The following is a 15049-nucleotide window of genomic DNA, read 5'->3' as shown; positions in this document are numbered from 1 at the left end:
TGTGTATGACATTGTCCTAGTTTTGGCTGGGATAGAGTTAATTTTCTTCCAAGGAGTTGCTATAGTGCTGTGTTTTGGATTTAGTATGAGAATAATGTTGATAACAGACTGATGTTTTAGTTGTTGCTAAGTAGTGCTTAGCATAAGTCAAGGACTTTTCAGCTTCCCATGCTCTGCCAGGTGCACAAGAAGTTGGGAGGGAGCACAGCCAGGACAGCTGACCCAACTGGCCAATGGGGTATTCCATACCATATGACCTCATGTTCAGCATATAAAGCCGGGGGAAGAAGAAGGAAGAGGGGGACGTTGGGAGTGATGGCGTTTGTCTTCCCAAGTAACTGTTACGCGTGATGGAGCCCTGCTTTCCTGGAGATGGCTGAACACCTGCCTGCCGATGGGAAGCAGTGAATGAACTCCTTGGTTTGCTTTGCTTGCGTGCGCGGCTTTTGCTTTCCCTATTAAACTGTCTTTATCTCAACCCACGAGTTTTCTCACTTTTACCTTTCTGATTCTCTCCCCCATCCCACCGGGGGGAGTGAGCTGTGTGGGGTTGCTGGCCGGCGTTAAACCACGACAGACATAAAGCAATATTAGTATTGCATACAGACAATAAGCCAGCGGTCTCAAACAAAATACTTAATATCATAACACTTCAGAGCACATGAGCAATTTTGCCCTGGGTCTGATCTTCACCTTCACTGCAAGCCCATGGACAGCACTCTGTTGCCAGCAAGTCCCTGCTGCTTTGCTATGTAAAAAGAGGGCACGCAGGACAGAGAAACTTCCCTCTACCCCCAGGTGAGGATTCACAAAGGGTGTGTACAGCGTCCCGCAGAACATACCCACGCCTTCACCGAACCCACACACTTATGAACACGCTTCAACGGCAGCTTTTGCACCTGTAATGCACGTACACATACAGATACTGGTTCTCCATATGCAATTCTTGTACCACAGGGAACTACTTCAAGAAGGTATGAACACATTTGATATTTCTTCGAATAAATCCTCAGAAGATATAATAGCAATTGCACAGAGAGCAACGAGAGCCAGGTGCAATGGAGAAGGCATGAATTTTACTGAGTTGTGCAGACTGAGTTTCCATTACATTTTCCAGTTGTGGAACTTCTCTAGCAGACAAGTATTTCCAAAAACTTGCAAAATTACAGTGAACTGTTCGTAAACGACAATTGCTCCACCCCATTGAAGCAGAGGTTAAAACTGCAGAGCCAGAGCATTACAAAATTTAAAATTTATAAAAATAAATATAGGGCCCAAAAAAATCCCTTTCTTCAGGTGAAGCTGCATAGCAGGTTTTGTTCAGGTGGATATGGGACTGTTAAAAACTGCTTTTGATGCCAGCTGCTATTTTTAAGCATCTCGGTATGAATCTCAGATTTGGTGACCCCAGAATGAACTCTCATACAACGCTGCTATAATTTTAACAGGAGGAGGAATGGCTACAAAATTAGATTAGAAAGTCTCTGACAATTTTACAAAACTGGCAGTGTAAGGATTAAACAGGATATATGAAAATTAGTAATAAGGCTAAGATTAAATATGTCTGTGCTTTTATATTGATGCTAAAAACAGAAATGGGAGTATGTGAACTCACATATGTGTGTATATGTGCATATACACACGTGTGTAAAATGGTAGTTTATTCATGTAACATAAATAGACTATTAATAGATATCTATTGCATATGTGTGCATATGTGCATATGTGTAACGGTAGTAGAAAGAAGACAATAGAAGATACAAATGATACAGGAATGAAAGGATAGGCTACATCTATAAAGGAATTATATTCATTCATTAAAGCATATCATATAAGTATATATCTATATTAAAGCATATCATATAAGTATATATCTATAAATATGTAATATTGATATATAATACATAAAATATATAATCTATCTGTATATAGATATATTTATATATACACTTTTACTCATAAGTGAAGAAAAGGTATCTGTTCAAAAAGTGATAGTGAAGGGAAAATACCTGCTAATAATTCAGAATGGTCAAAGTTGCAGAAAGATCTCACAATCACAAGTGTGGCAAGTTGAATTACAAGTGAAATTCACTGCCTATAAATGTAAAGTAGTGTGTTAAAAAAATAGACACAGACAATCACAATTACATATAAACAGAGATGGGCTCTATAACAGCTTATAAGGATGACATTTTAGAGTCATTGAGGACAGCAGTCTGAAAATGCCACCTTGATATCTAGCAGCAGATAAAAATCTATTAGTTTTGGCAATGGGACAGAGTGGGAGGAGGCTTAATTGGAAAGATTTAGATAACAAACCAAGAATCATCATAATGTGACTTTATAAAAACACTCAGTTCCCTGGTAGCGCAAATTCTGGTTGCTGTTCTCTTTACTCCATCGCAAAGAGATACAGAAGAACTAGAAAGGACATAGGGCATAGCAACATGGATGCTCAGAGATTATACAGTGACTTTTACACGAAAAGTATTTTTCATCGTGGAAGAAAAAGAGAATGTGTCCAGTAAGCTATTTAGAAGTTATTAAAATAGTTATAGAACTAGTCAAGGTTAAAAAAAAAAAGTCTCCCCATGTTATGACTGATGCTATATTATTTCTTTCATATTTTAATGTATACAGTATACCGAATTCAGCAATGCAACCAACTGCACTTGTACATAAATTGAGGATATAGCTAAGCCTAAGATGACACCACTCCAGGTTTTGTTTCCATTGACTCAGAATGGTATTTCTGGTGAATAAGAAATTGCAAACAGAAAAACAAAAAGGGCCATAAAGGTTTCTACAGCAGATATGGGGAATATCTATCCAGAGTTAAGCCTAGGTCATGTCGCAAGAAAATGCAAAAGGTCTGTATACACCAAAGAAACCCGGAAGTCTCCAGTTGTCATCACATGAATCCTTGCAGAAGCGTCAGCATTAGCCAAAGTCCACAGCTGAGCTCCTTTTAAAGTATGTGATGAAATTTTTTATTTTCTAACTGGCTTTAAGGAGGAAAGTTTTCTAATTTAAATGAAGATATCAAACAAAAAAATTACCTTAAATCATTACCCAAATATTATTAGGAACTGGTCACACTGTACATGTTTGTATACCTTAAACTGCAGCCTAGTCCTTCTACTATTTACGTCCTTCAGTGCCCAAGCTTGTATCCATGCCCAATCTTAAATGCTGAAAGCATTTAAGCTTATTCACTGAGTTAAGAGAACTAATGGCAGCAGGCAAGTAGAAGAACGCGTTTCACATATTGAAGACTGTCAACTTATTCTCTTATTGTATTTGCTCTTGCCACACGTTATTTTCTATTGGAGAACTATTCTTCAGAAATATTACACAGGTAACTAATGACTATTAGCTTAAAATCAGTTATTTATATTATTTACTAACAGATGTCCTTTGAATTATTGATTTCTTTTGGAAGTCTATTAAGACATAAAGCTTTATAACAAGACTAGTTAAATAAATGTTTTAGCTGTGACCTCAGGCAGAGTTTGTTCCAAACACCATCCTTTAGCTGATGAAGCCTGAAATCAGAACCTCTGTTCTTCTTGGTACTGTAACCTTCTTTTAGAGCATGTGAAGGAATTTTCTGCTCATTAGCATATTTTTCCATTCATATTTCTGAAAGAAAGTCTCCTTTGTTCATGAGAAACAAGCAAACAAAAATGACAAAAGTTAATTTTTAAAATGCTTCACAAAGCAATTTTACCCAAAGCCATTCTTCCTACACTGCATGCACTGAATGGCAGTCAGCTGCCAGCCTTAAGTTCTGGTTCAGTCCATATAATGACATTACATTAGGAAACTGCTTATAGGGCTAATCACAAGATTACACAGAACAATTTAAAAAAAAAAAAAAATCACAGAAGTTAAGCAACAAAAGATTCTAATTACTTCAGTTGAATAACTTGATTTTACTTTTGCATGATTACAATAAATGTTGTTAGTCTTCATTGTCTGTACTTTTTATTTAGCAAGTAGGACAAAAAGTAATAGAAAAGGGCCTTTGTTTTATCAGTAGTACTTTTATGACAAGTTATGCCTCAAGCATACACAAAGAGCCACGGCACTCGGATGGGAGGCATTTAATTCCACTGCTTCCCATGAGTAAGCCATCTCCTCTGATATGACAAATTCATAGTATAAAGTTGATTGTAGCAGAACTTTTTAAAATACTTGTTCTTTTCCCCAAATAAGGTTGCTTCTAATGATTTTGCAAGTTGACTAAGCAGCTAGGTCGCCAAAACTGCTACCATCACGACAAAGAGCTAAGAAGCTCTCTTCAAGTCTTGACAGTCGTCTTTCCGAAACAAGAAGAAAAAAGTGATAATCCCAAGTGTTCCTAAAAACTTTCCTGGGGCAGGCAAAACTGTACCAGAAAACCACTAAACTTTTATAACACAAAACTACATTTGTTATAAGCCAAAAATCACAGATACTTGGAAGAGGTTTACCTAGAAAGCACTGCAATTTAATGGATTAGAAATGCTCTAAGGAATACACAGAAGAGGTCCAAGAGAACCCCATCTAAAGGAAGTCTTTCCACTGTCTTTGGCATTAGTAGATCAGATCATGCCATCACTTTCTGTGTCATGGATGATATCTACAGCCATTTTCCTCATTTTTGAAGTGGAACTTGTACACGCTTACAGGAAACCTGTTAAACCTGACTAGATCAACATGTAAAATATTGAATTACAACAAAATACTGGTGTCACTCAGTGCCAAAAATCCCAAGCACCAGTCTCCTTTTTGATCACTACAGGTTCTGGTGTGTAGGAAAAACAGAGGATAAGCCATCCTTTTATGCAAAGAGCTTAGCAAAATAAGAGCTGTTGGGACTTGTTAGAGGATCGTGAAAGGGCTGGAGAAGTTCAGACGGAAGAGAACAACCTAGATCACCAAAACAAAAACTACAGTAACTAAGGGCAAATAGCTGTTCTCCTTTCACAAACTTTTTTTGGTATTCTGGCCGCCACCTTTCCACTTTGAAAAAGTAGAATTATGATAGTAGTTAAAAAAGCAACACACCAAGCCACACTGCTAACAGGCATCCCCGATGTCATGCTTTTACTAATGTAAAATTCACTTATTTTTGCAAAGTAAAAATTGACTGAAGTTTCTGTAAAATTCTCAGACTTGAGAGACAGACAATGTTAGTATTCTGTGATGAATAGTTAATACCATGAGCGGCAGAAGATCTAGATTGCGATCTGTTTTCTCTGTGAGAAACTGTAGCATATTAACATAGTGAGACAGAGTTCAAGCAAAACACTATTGGAGACTTCTGATACCAATCAAAGCAGCACTGCTTTGCAACAAAGTAACAGTGCTATAATAATCTTCAGGTTTTTAAAAGCAAAATAGTGTTTTACTTCAGAAATACTCAATTCCATTACTGAAAAGCAACAAAGCATTAAAAATTATAAGGAACTGCTTTTCGGACATACAACATTATCTTTTTAGACATGCGCCTGACTAAATGCAATTGAGCCTCCTCTGCTCTTACACAGATATAAATTATAACTAACTTCACTTAGTGAATAAGACTCTCCAATGAAGAAATAAAACGGTCCCTACCTCAGATGCACATTTAATACATGAACTGCTTGAATGGGATGAAATCAGTGGCCAAACATCAACATTTCTATGCATAGAAAAAAGTTTATAAAGCTTTATTTTTCCTTCAGCCCAGTTTCTGAAGTCCCAGTTCAAAAATATAGGTCAAGTTTCATACAGCCTCCAAATTTTCTCAAAGTCAGCTTGCACAGTGCAAGCCTGACCCATTTTGAGTGGGCCCTTTAAAAATAAATAAATAAATTAACCAGGTGGCCGCATCACTTTTCATAACATATTTCTGCATTAACGGTCTTGCATATTAAATATATTAGCATTTGAATTCCATATTCTGAGGAACAGATTGCTGTGAAGAACTCACACGCATCTTGAGGCTGATTAGTTAGCTCAAGGTAGATGAGTTCTTTCTGCATTTTATTTAATAATTCCTACAGTAAGCAAATGTTAAAGGTAAAGGTTGAGCACAACAGAAAAATCATTGCTTTTTCTGACCACATGCATTAGTTCCATTGAAGAAAAAAAAACATCAAAAATCAGAAAATATAATGTTCTATTATAATATAATATTATACTATACTGCTTCCTTCTTTTGGGAAGCTAAAGAATGACAAGTCTTTAACTCAATTCTAGTATCTTCTTTTGTGAGCATTTGAAACAGAGGAATGGGAAGTATTAGGATATGGTTGTGGACAAACTTCTAATTAACTGACCTAAATACTATCCTACGTGGGAATGCCAAATGGAAAATAATCTTCTTGCAAATTTAATCCAAAACGTTTGAGTAAGAAGAAAAATATTGCTACACTAAAAGTCACATTTTCTGAGGCGTTTTTAAAAATAGGTTCATTCTGATTACTAAAGAATTTTCTTCTGAAAAACAGTTATCAGATTTTTTTTGGCTCAGCCTGCCTTAAATCCAACTGTATTACTTTTGGTGCAGCAAAAGGTGGTATATATTAGTCCTCTCTCTAAAAATTCCTGCTAATATGTTTCAAAGTGTTATTTCAGGTACAAATAAGTTGAATTTCTTAATATACACACTGCAGATTTTCTCTGCTGATAACTATTATGGGAAATTCAGGAGAAGTCCACTGATAAGAAGAGCTGCTTTGGTAAAAGGACTTTCATAGCCTGAGAACTGCTATCTATAATCTTGGCACTTTGATCTCTCAGAATATAAACTAATGCTATATCTGGGAGGTAGCTCATTATTAATAGTTAAATATCTTTAAATGGAACAGCTTTGAAGATCACTTCCAATATCAATAGCTTGCATTTATATAAGGCTTTCATTTTCAAGGACAATGCTACAGGGTCCCTGAATCTGATATACATGTGCATATAAACTTCCATTTGCATTCAAACACATCGTTAAGATTATAAATATGTATCTATTCATAAATATAAATGCATAATCTATCAGCTTAACTATAGTTTTTGAGACTTTAATATATAAGGCTAGATGACAGGCCAAAGTATAATCACAGACATCAATGAAATTATACCAATTAATTGTGGAGAATATTATCCAGTGCTTTCTGCAGAAAAAGTTATATCAGAAGAAGACTTTTGTGCAGAAGATAAATAGAATAACCTTCATTTATTTTAATAGGTTTCAAAACTATGAGGGGAAAGCAAGATATCTTTTACAGAAGAATCTTTGATAAAATACTGTTTGCACTATTTCACTTTATACAGAATAGACATTTCAGTTAAGTCAGATTTTCAGAAAGACTTACTTCTGTTGAAAACTCTCAGTCAAGATCTTCAAAATTTCCACCAGGTTATTTTTAAATGAAGTACCCAGGCCAGAAACTTTATATCGGGCAAAGCGCAAAAAAAAAAAAAGAAAAAAAACACCACACCAAAAAAACTATTAAAAAAAAATAAAGTGTCCTGTTCAAACATTTCTTATTCAGCAAGTAGCACTAGTTCACCTTCAGTGAAATCGATTATGCTTGCTATGCAATATTTGAAGGGTATATTGTATTGTAATTTACCTCTTCACTTCTCTACACATGTACTTCTCCAACTGCACAGATTGAATTTGACCAGAACATTTAAGGAAGAGAGTTAAGACAGAAAACAATTTACCATTTAAAAAAATTATTTCTAAACAAACATAACCTTTTCCTCAACACCAGTTCATGAATTCAAACAGGGAGGATAAAATCCCTCCACCACTGAAGCAAAAGGGAACTTTAGTACCGACTTCAAGAAGGTTAGATATCATCTGTCAAACTAAGGAAAGATGTAAGGAGTTTAACTTATTACTTATTTAAATAATTAATCTTTTACCAGGTTGTTCATTTTTTGAAGACACTACAACTAAGTAAAAGTTTATTTTCCCATAATTACTGTAAAAGCCTTCCACAACCTAACGTTTGCAGTATCTTCTATATTGCATCCTATTTCCAAGTGTAATGACCCTCAAAATCCAAGATTGATTTTGGCTTTACTCTGATCAATACTGATCTCCAAGATATATTAGACTTTACATTGACCTAAACAAAAAAAAGTCATTAAATGTATATTAGTCAATCTCCAAAACATTTATTAAATTAATTTCAGAGACCACAAAAGGTGTATTGTTACAACCGTTTCTATCTGGGATTTCTATCCATCATCCTTACTAAGATTTACATGCAACTGATAAATCACATAATCACATAGTCACTGTAGTGGATTTCTCAAAATTGTCCTCTATTATTTTAAAATTAATCTTTTTGTATGTATCTAATTGGAGGAACACCACCATATTATACAGTTACTGGACTATTAGAATCCAGTCTTACACACATTAAAGTCAATGGGAGAATACATCTCCCCTTCAGTGACAGAACTGAACTCTTAAAGACTGGGGGGGGGTCTAAAATATTACGTTTAGACTTGAAGTCCCCCTGAAAGCAAAGCGGGAGAAGCTTTTTCAATCAAAGGACTCTGACCAGCACATTTTTAAAAGAAGAATCACAGCACCCAGAAGCGTATTTATATAAAGCTCATTTTTGAAAAACACAGATTTCTGATTAGCTTTTTTATGATATTGGCTAATTTCAGAATAGGACTATAAAACCTACACGTGCATTAAAGTAGGTGATAACATTATGGCAAAATTGTTACTGAGTGATCTGGGGTAGGCTCCTCATCACTTTTATTCTCTACAAACAAACAAAAATAAGTCTCAAGCTTAGCAAAAACACAAAGAAATGAGAAAGATCAATAAATATATGATATAATTCCTAATTTTTAAAATTAGAATTAGTAAGTTCATTTAATGCCTTTTTTGTTATTGTTACAAAATGTAATTTTGCCTCCCTGTGACATTATAGATTTCAATAGAACTATTTGCATTTCAGATAGATAATGCAATTTACTCTTTGCATAGTAAAGACCCCATATCGTAAATTATTCGAGGCAATAATCATGTGTTTATTCTCTCCCTCAGGCAATTTATCCTGAATTAAATAATTTTACAACCTAGCTGAAATTTTATTAAGCAAAAGTAATACTAAACACTCAACAAAATTTCTGTCCAGAAGTCTTAACATAATAAAAACCAGTATAATACCATTCATAATATTTTTTTCTAAATTACCCACAGACACTTAAGTACAATACTAATAGACCTTTTATACTTACAAGTCTGACACATCAACAGCATTTGCTTAAAAATTCAACTTTAAACTTTCTATTGCCTTAGGTCTGGTGATGCAGATGTTAAAAGACAAAGGAGCAGGCAGAATAAAGTGATAAGTAACCAAACAGGAGGAGAAGCTGCTTAAAAAAATAAAAATAAAACCAAAAAAGTGGACCATAATCAAGAGTAAGGACATAAAAAGCAACAGAGGAGGCAAATAATTTCATAAACATAGTGAGATATTTTAAAAAAAATCATGCAAGTTTCCTAACAATGGCTTAAACATGTCTCTCTCAGCTCTCTCCATGCTGGCCAGAGTGAAGATGTCCACCCTTCAAACTCAACTGTGGTGCCTTTTGGATTTCCACTTCCATAACACTACAGCCACCGCTGATCTTCTAATGCGCCAGGGGAAAGAGGGGGGCTATCACTTATCCTGCTCCATTTAGAATCTATGACATTTAAAATTACTCATTTAAAGTATCTTTCTACTAAATAAAATTGTATTAGAATTACACTCATTTCTACCCAAACAAGTAGTCCCAAAGTATATGGGTTACCTAAGTATCCGCCAAGCGACAGAGTAGTATTTCCCAGACTTTGTCATTCTGACTTTAACCAGAAAGAGTACAGCACATCCTCTGTGATGGCTGCTAATGGATTAATCCGAAAGACATCTCTGAGGAACAACTGAGAGCTAAATAGAAGCCTGTGCTATCATCTGAAAGGCAAGTAGTTCCGCTGAAGGTGCTGGCATGCCACACAAAAGCAAAATGACACTTCCTTATGCACTACACAAAAACAGAGAGAGAGAAAAAGAACAAGGTTCTCCAGATTAAAGCTTTTCTAGACTTGTCTTTCCTTTTCTTTTAAAATTCTCTGTCATTGTTAGCAGAGTTTCAGCTCCACAAATTACTGCGGATTCTTTTCTTCCTGCTTTTGATATTTTAGGGTGAAAGAAGAATGCCTAAAAAAGCCTACACTGCCCATTTTTTCATATTCCTTTTTTGAAAGGGCTATGATTGGAAACCATTTTAAATATTATGTGTTTTCAGGGGGAATTTATAAGAGTGTGTCAGGTTGTACAGAGAGGGAGCCAGTCCTAAGCACAGACTGATGAATGAGAGAGCAGGAGAGATTAATCTCCCAGTTCAGGTAGCCTAGAGGGCTGCTGAAGGAAAGGCAGAAGAAACAAGAATAGGCTGCACACAATATGGCTTTAGCCTGCTAAGGCGCAGACAAGCAGCTTAAACCTGACATTGAAGAGGAGAAGTCACTTGAGAGGGGTTAGACATTGGCAAATGCCAGAAAAAAATGAAGGGTTTCTGAAGCTGCATTTTGAACAGATTGAAGGGAAACTGGATTGGCATGACATTAAAAGCTTTAACAGAAGCTAAATGGAACCATTTCCCTGGGCCCATACCACTGCTAAGCATATAATCCCTTCTGGAGAACAGACAAACTCCATCTCAAAACTTCTGCAGTATTTCCCAACCCCTCTCTGCTGCCCCAGGGTGTTTCAGAACCCACTTGCTCTAACAGGGGGATGTTCTCCAAATTTCTGCAAGAAAATTTTATCAGGGTAGTGATACTCAGTCGTTCTCATGCCAGCTATGTCCTTTACCACAAGGTTCTGCTTCCCTTGTGTTGATCCCCTCCTGGATTTGCAGATGGAGTCCGTATCCTACTTAGCTTTCATTTCACTTGGTCAAACAAACCAGGATCTCCCTTATCTCTCTATGCCAAAGTAGGCTCGCTATATATTCAGACCACCCTGTTAGCTCTTCTCAGCACCTGGTCCAGTTTCAGCTATTTCTTCTCAAAGATCAGCGATCAGAACGCTTTGTCTCATTGTAAGTCACTGCGAGATGACACCAATATTTTACTAGATCTTTCAGAACCCTCTCTCCTCAGGCATCATAAGGTTATATTTTGCTTTTTCCATTGCTACATTACATTACCAGTCCAGGTGAGTATTGCCTTTATTTCCAAGTCATCCCCTAAGTTTCTATTACAGAACAAATCTTACATACGTTATGAACATGAGGAGTAATTAATTACAACAATATTCCAAGGCCTCAACTTCATTAACTTGTGACATCGACCTTTTTGCCAAATATACAGCAGAGGAGGAAAGGACAACTGTGGAAAAATAGACTTGGTTTTCATTCACAAATTTCAAGAAAGCTGCTATACATCCACACACCACAAGTCAACCACCTGAAAGTTAAAGTGGATTCTCAAATTTTAGAACAATAAGTTTCAACCTGTAACATGCAAATGACTTCTAAGAGGTCTAATACACCTAATTAAGAAAAACGGGCCTATTGACAGCAAGATTTAAATGGAAAATTAATTCCACTGGAAAATTCTTAGTGGCCTGCAAATTGAAACAGATCTGAAAACCACTTCTTGTATTATTTGGGTATCTTCCTTGCATGTGGTAGTTTGAGGACAGGGCCCAGTTGTGACAGGCACTCTATGCTTATGATCAGTAAAACTAACAGCTCAAAGAAGGTATCAAATATATTTAGCTCATGAATAGTTCCACTTCTGGAAGAAAGAGGTAACTTTTACATCAGAACAATCCAGAATAGCAGAGTGAAACCTATGATGTAAGTACATATTAGCATTCTAGCACATCTTTTCCTGCATGTCCTTCACCACACATTTAATCCTGGTTTCAAACCCTGTCAGGTAAAAGTCACAAGCACATGAGAAAATAAATGAAGAAGCAAGAATTTTTTTCATGTTATTAAAGAAACAAATCCCAGGATATCCCTTATATTATCTACACATTTTCTTTTCACTCTAGTGAAATAGAGCTGGAGACGATAGACTATGCTATGGATAAGAATTAATTTAATACAGTTGCAAAACAGACAAAAAATGAAATGCTTTCTTTTCCTGATTACATTCTGAAGACATTTTGCATACATTGATTAATTGCAATAAAGCAGTGACTTGCACCTTTAGAATTTAAGTAGTCAGGGAGAGAGAAGTGACAAGGAATTTCACCCAGCTTACGTTGACCAACGAGTTACCAAAGGAACTACTAAGAATGGAAAGCATGAGATTTGGCTACTTCAGTGGAATCATTCATTCAATAAAATTTTTAGTATCCAGTGCAACCTAATCGTCAAAATTAGCCCTTTCTCCTCTGACCACATTAATGTTTCAATGGGATTCAAATAAAAACTTTGTTGCTGTCATATGGATTTGAAGGAGGGTCTAACTGAGGCAACCATAATTCCCTTCCCCCACTCTTATGGCCAGCTGTGACAAATATACTACGTACGACTGCTATAATATATGTTACACTGACATGATATATAGCCTATAGAATTACTATGTCAGAATATTATCACTTTGTCAGCTTCCCACTACTCCCTCTTCTCATAAAATGCACGCTGTGGGAAGATAAATGTGGATCCAAGTGCCTAACCTCAGCTGGAATTTCTGGTATGCTGTACTGCCCAGTAAAACAAATTATAAAACACCAGGAATAAAGTGATAGTTGCTAAAGATGCCCTAAAACCTCAAGTTTACAAAGACAAGTCATTGACAATTTTAAGCGTCAATCCATTCCAAAGGCAAAAAATCTGGGCAAAGTAAGGCAAGTTCCATCTCACCAGAAAACATGCATTACTCCAGTACTGCCATAAACCCAATGAAATTTCTGATAACTTCAGGTACGAAAAAGAAACATCATTACAGTCCTGCTAAATCTCAAGTCTGACAAAAATTTGACTGGTCTGACAAAATTAACCAGTCACACAAATCTTGATTTAAAAATAGTCTGAAATTATTATCTAATATTATACCAATGGCCTTAACAGAAACCAAGTCAATCCAAAATAAAGCCAAAAGTATGGCCAAAACAGTAACACATCACGGACAACATGTACCTAAAAAAATCACCTGCTCTCAAAGCACAGCATGCTGTTCTCGAGCAACTTTCATAACATTCATCCCCCCCTGCTGTCCAGATGCCCTCCAAGAGATCTGTCAGGAAAAAAAAAAGGCTTTTTCAATAGGATCTTTGGAAAAGAGGACTAAAATTAGGAAATGACAGGACAGGTCCTGTGACCTATACGTAAGTGGCAAATAATTTTAATATGTTATCCTACAACCATTGAAACAAAAGATGACCTGACCATTTTTTAAAAAGTGGGCATTTTTAAATGAAGTACAAGAGTCTGTTAAAACAACTTTCATCAGTGCAGCTCCATCAAACTTAGTGCTGATTTCCAAATTGCTAAACGTAGCCACGTCAGAATTTTAACTCAGAATTAAGCACCCCAATCTTAGTGTTACACATTAAATAGTGCATACTACACACAAAAATGCATCCATAACTCGGAACTATTTTTTTCAGTTTCCATAATACCACAGATTTACATTTCACTTAAGTTGAGTTATTAAAAGAAAACACAGTCACCTTGAATTTAAATTTATGCCCACAGCATTTAATATAGGAGTGATTTTTTTACTTATACCTTTTTCTTTACCGTCCTTTTGGTTTTTTAAGAGTGCTCCAGGAGAACTCTCAACTTACGGGATATAAGCCTGTCCCCATCCCCTCTGCTCTCTTGTCACATACATCTTCGCTGCTCTTTCAGCATCAGCTTCCCCTGTAACAGGACTGTTGAGTGCCTTCCAGGCACAGAGTTGTACAGGGAGCAGCTACAACCCAAATCCTCTAAGACGCACAAAGTAATCTGACAAATGAGATTTTTTTTTGCCTAGTGTTTTTCAGAGACAGCAACTATTTGCTTTCACAAAGCAACTTGACAGTTTCACTCCTGAACCGAGTGCTCGGTTATGGAAAGCCTGGCAAACTCTCTCTTGACGGCTTCTTCATGCCGAGCGTATTCTTTGCTTTTTATAGACATGGCTTCACGTCATGCTTTTTTGCTTTGTCGTCTCCCCCCGCCCCCGCCAAGAGCGTAACCACAGCTAAGCAGCCGCTCCTAAGATTGTTAAACTCTGCGTAACAGCTACAAAAACCCCGAGCAGTTTTCCCAGCCGGACGCCCCGCCGCCTTTGCAACTCCAGGGCAGTAACAGTTCGCACTGACTTCCAGCACAAGCCAACTCCCGACGCGCTCACAAGCCAGCCGGGGCAGCCCGGGGACCCGCACTTCTCCCGGTTTAACCGAACCGACCGGCGGGGAGAAGACGAAGCGCAGGGCGCAGGTGAGAGCCCGGCTCCGAGGCCGCCCGCCGCAGCCGCCCGTAACTTCCCACCCCAGAGCCGCGGGGCTGCTGTGCGCCTTCCCCGCACCTTTCTGCGGGGCTCCGCGCACCGCGCCGCTGCCCGGGTAGGGCAGATGCTCCCCCGGGGTGGGAGGGCGCCCTGGGACAGCTCCGCGCACCCCGCGCTGCCCCGCCGCGCCCGCCCGCACTCACCGCGCCGCGCCGCTCCGCTCCCCGCACCGGGACGCGGCGGCGGCACCTCCCTCCTGCGGCGGGGCGGAGCGGGGCGGAGGCTCCGCGTCCCCCCCCGGTGCCCCGCACCGCCCACGCTCCCTTCCGCGGGCATTCACCCGCCCCCCCGGCATCACGCGGCGGCCCGGCCGCCCCTCCCCGAGAGCCAGCGGCTCCATCCGCAATGCAGCTGCGGCTGCCCTCTCCTCCTCCTCCTCCTCCTGGCCCGGCCCGGCCCGGCCCGAGGGGGCACCTGCCCGCCGCTCCCTCGGATCCGAGCTTACCCCGCTGGGTAGCGCGGCCCCAGCCCCGCGGGCGAACAGACGGACGGACGGACGGCGCCGGAGCAGGGGCACCGCGCCTGGGCACACGGCCAGAGCGGGGT

At 38.5% G+C, this 15049-nt stretch overlaps 1 protein-coding gene across 2 annotated transcripts in view; it reads right to left on the bottom strand.

Annotated features, from left to right (window-relative positions):
- Positions 1 to 14701, bottom strand: part of THSD7A (thrombospondin type 1 domain containing 7A) — a 293689-nt gene extending 278988 nt beyond the window's left edge. The window contains exon 1 of one of the 2 annotated variants that reach the window (XM_075143672.1): positions 14647 to 14701. The gene's annotated coding sequence lies outside the window, so the exon portion shown is untranslated. The remainder of the gene's footprint in view (positions 1 to 14646) is intronic. The other variant, XM_075143673.1, reaches the window with a different exon arrangement.
- Positions 14702 to 15049: the final 348 nt, after the last annotated feature.

The sequence above is a fragment of the Calonectris borealis genome, chromosome 2 (genome assembly GCF_964195595.1).
Source record: "Calonectris borealis chromosome 2, bCalBor7.hap1.2, whole genome shotgun sequence".
In the NCBI taxonomy this organism is placed as follows: domain Eukaryota; kingdom Metazoa; phylum Chordata; class Aves; order Procellariiformes; family Procellariidae; genus Calonectris; species Calonectris borealis.
The sequence above is the reverse complement of the archived record's forward strand: the minus strand, read 5'-3'. Positions and strand labels throughout refer to the sequence as shown.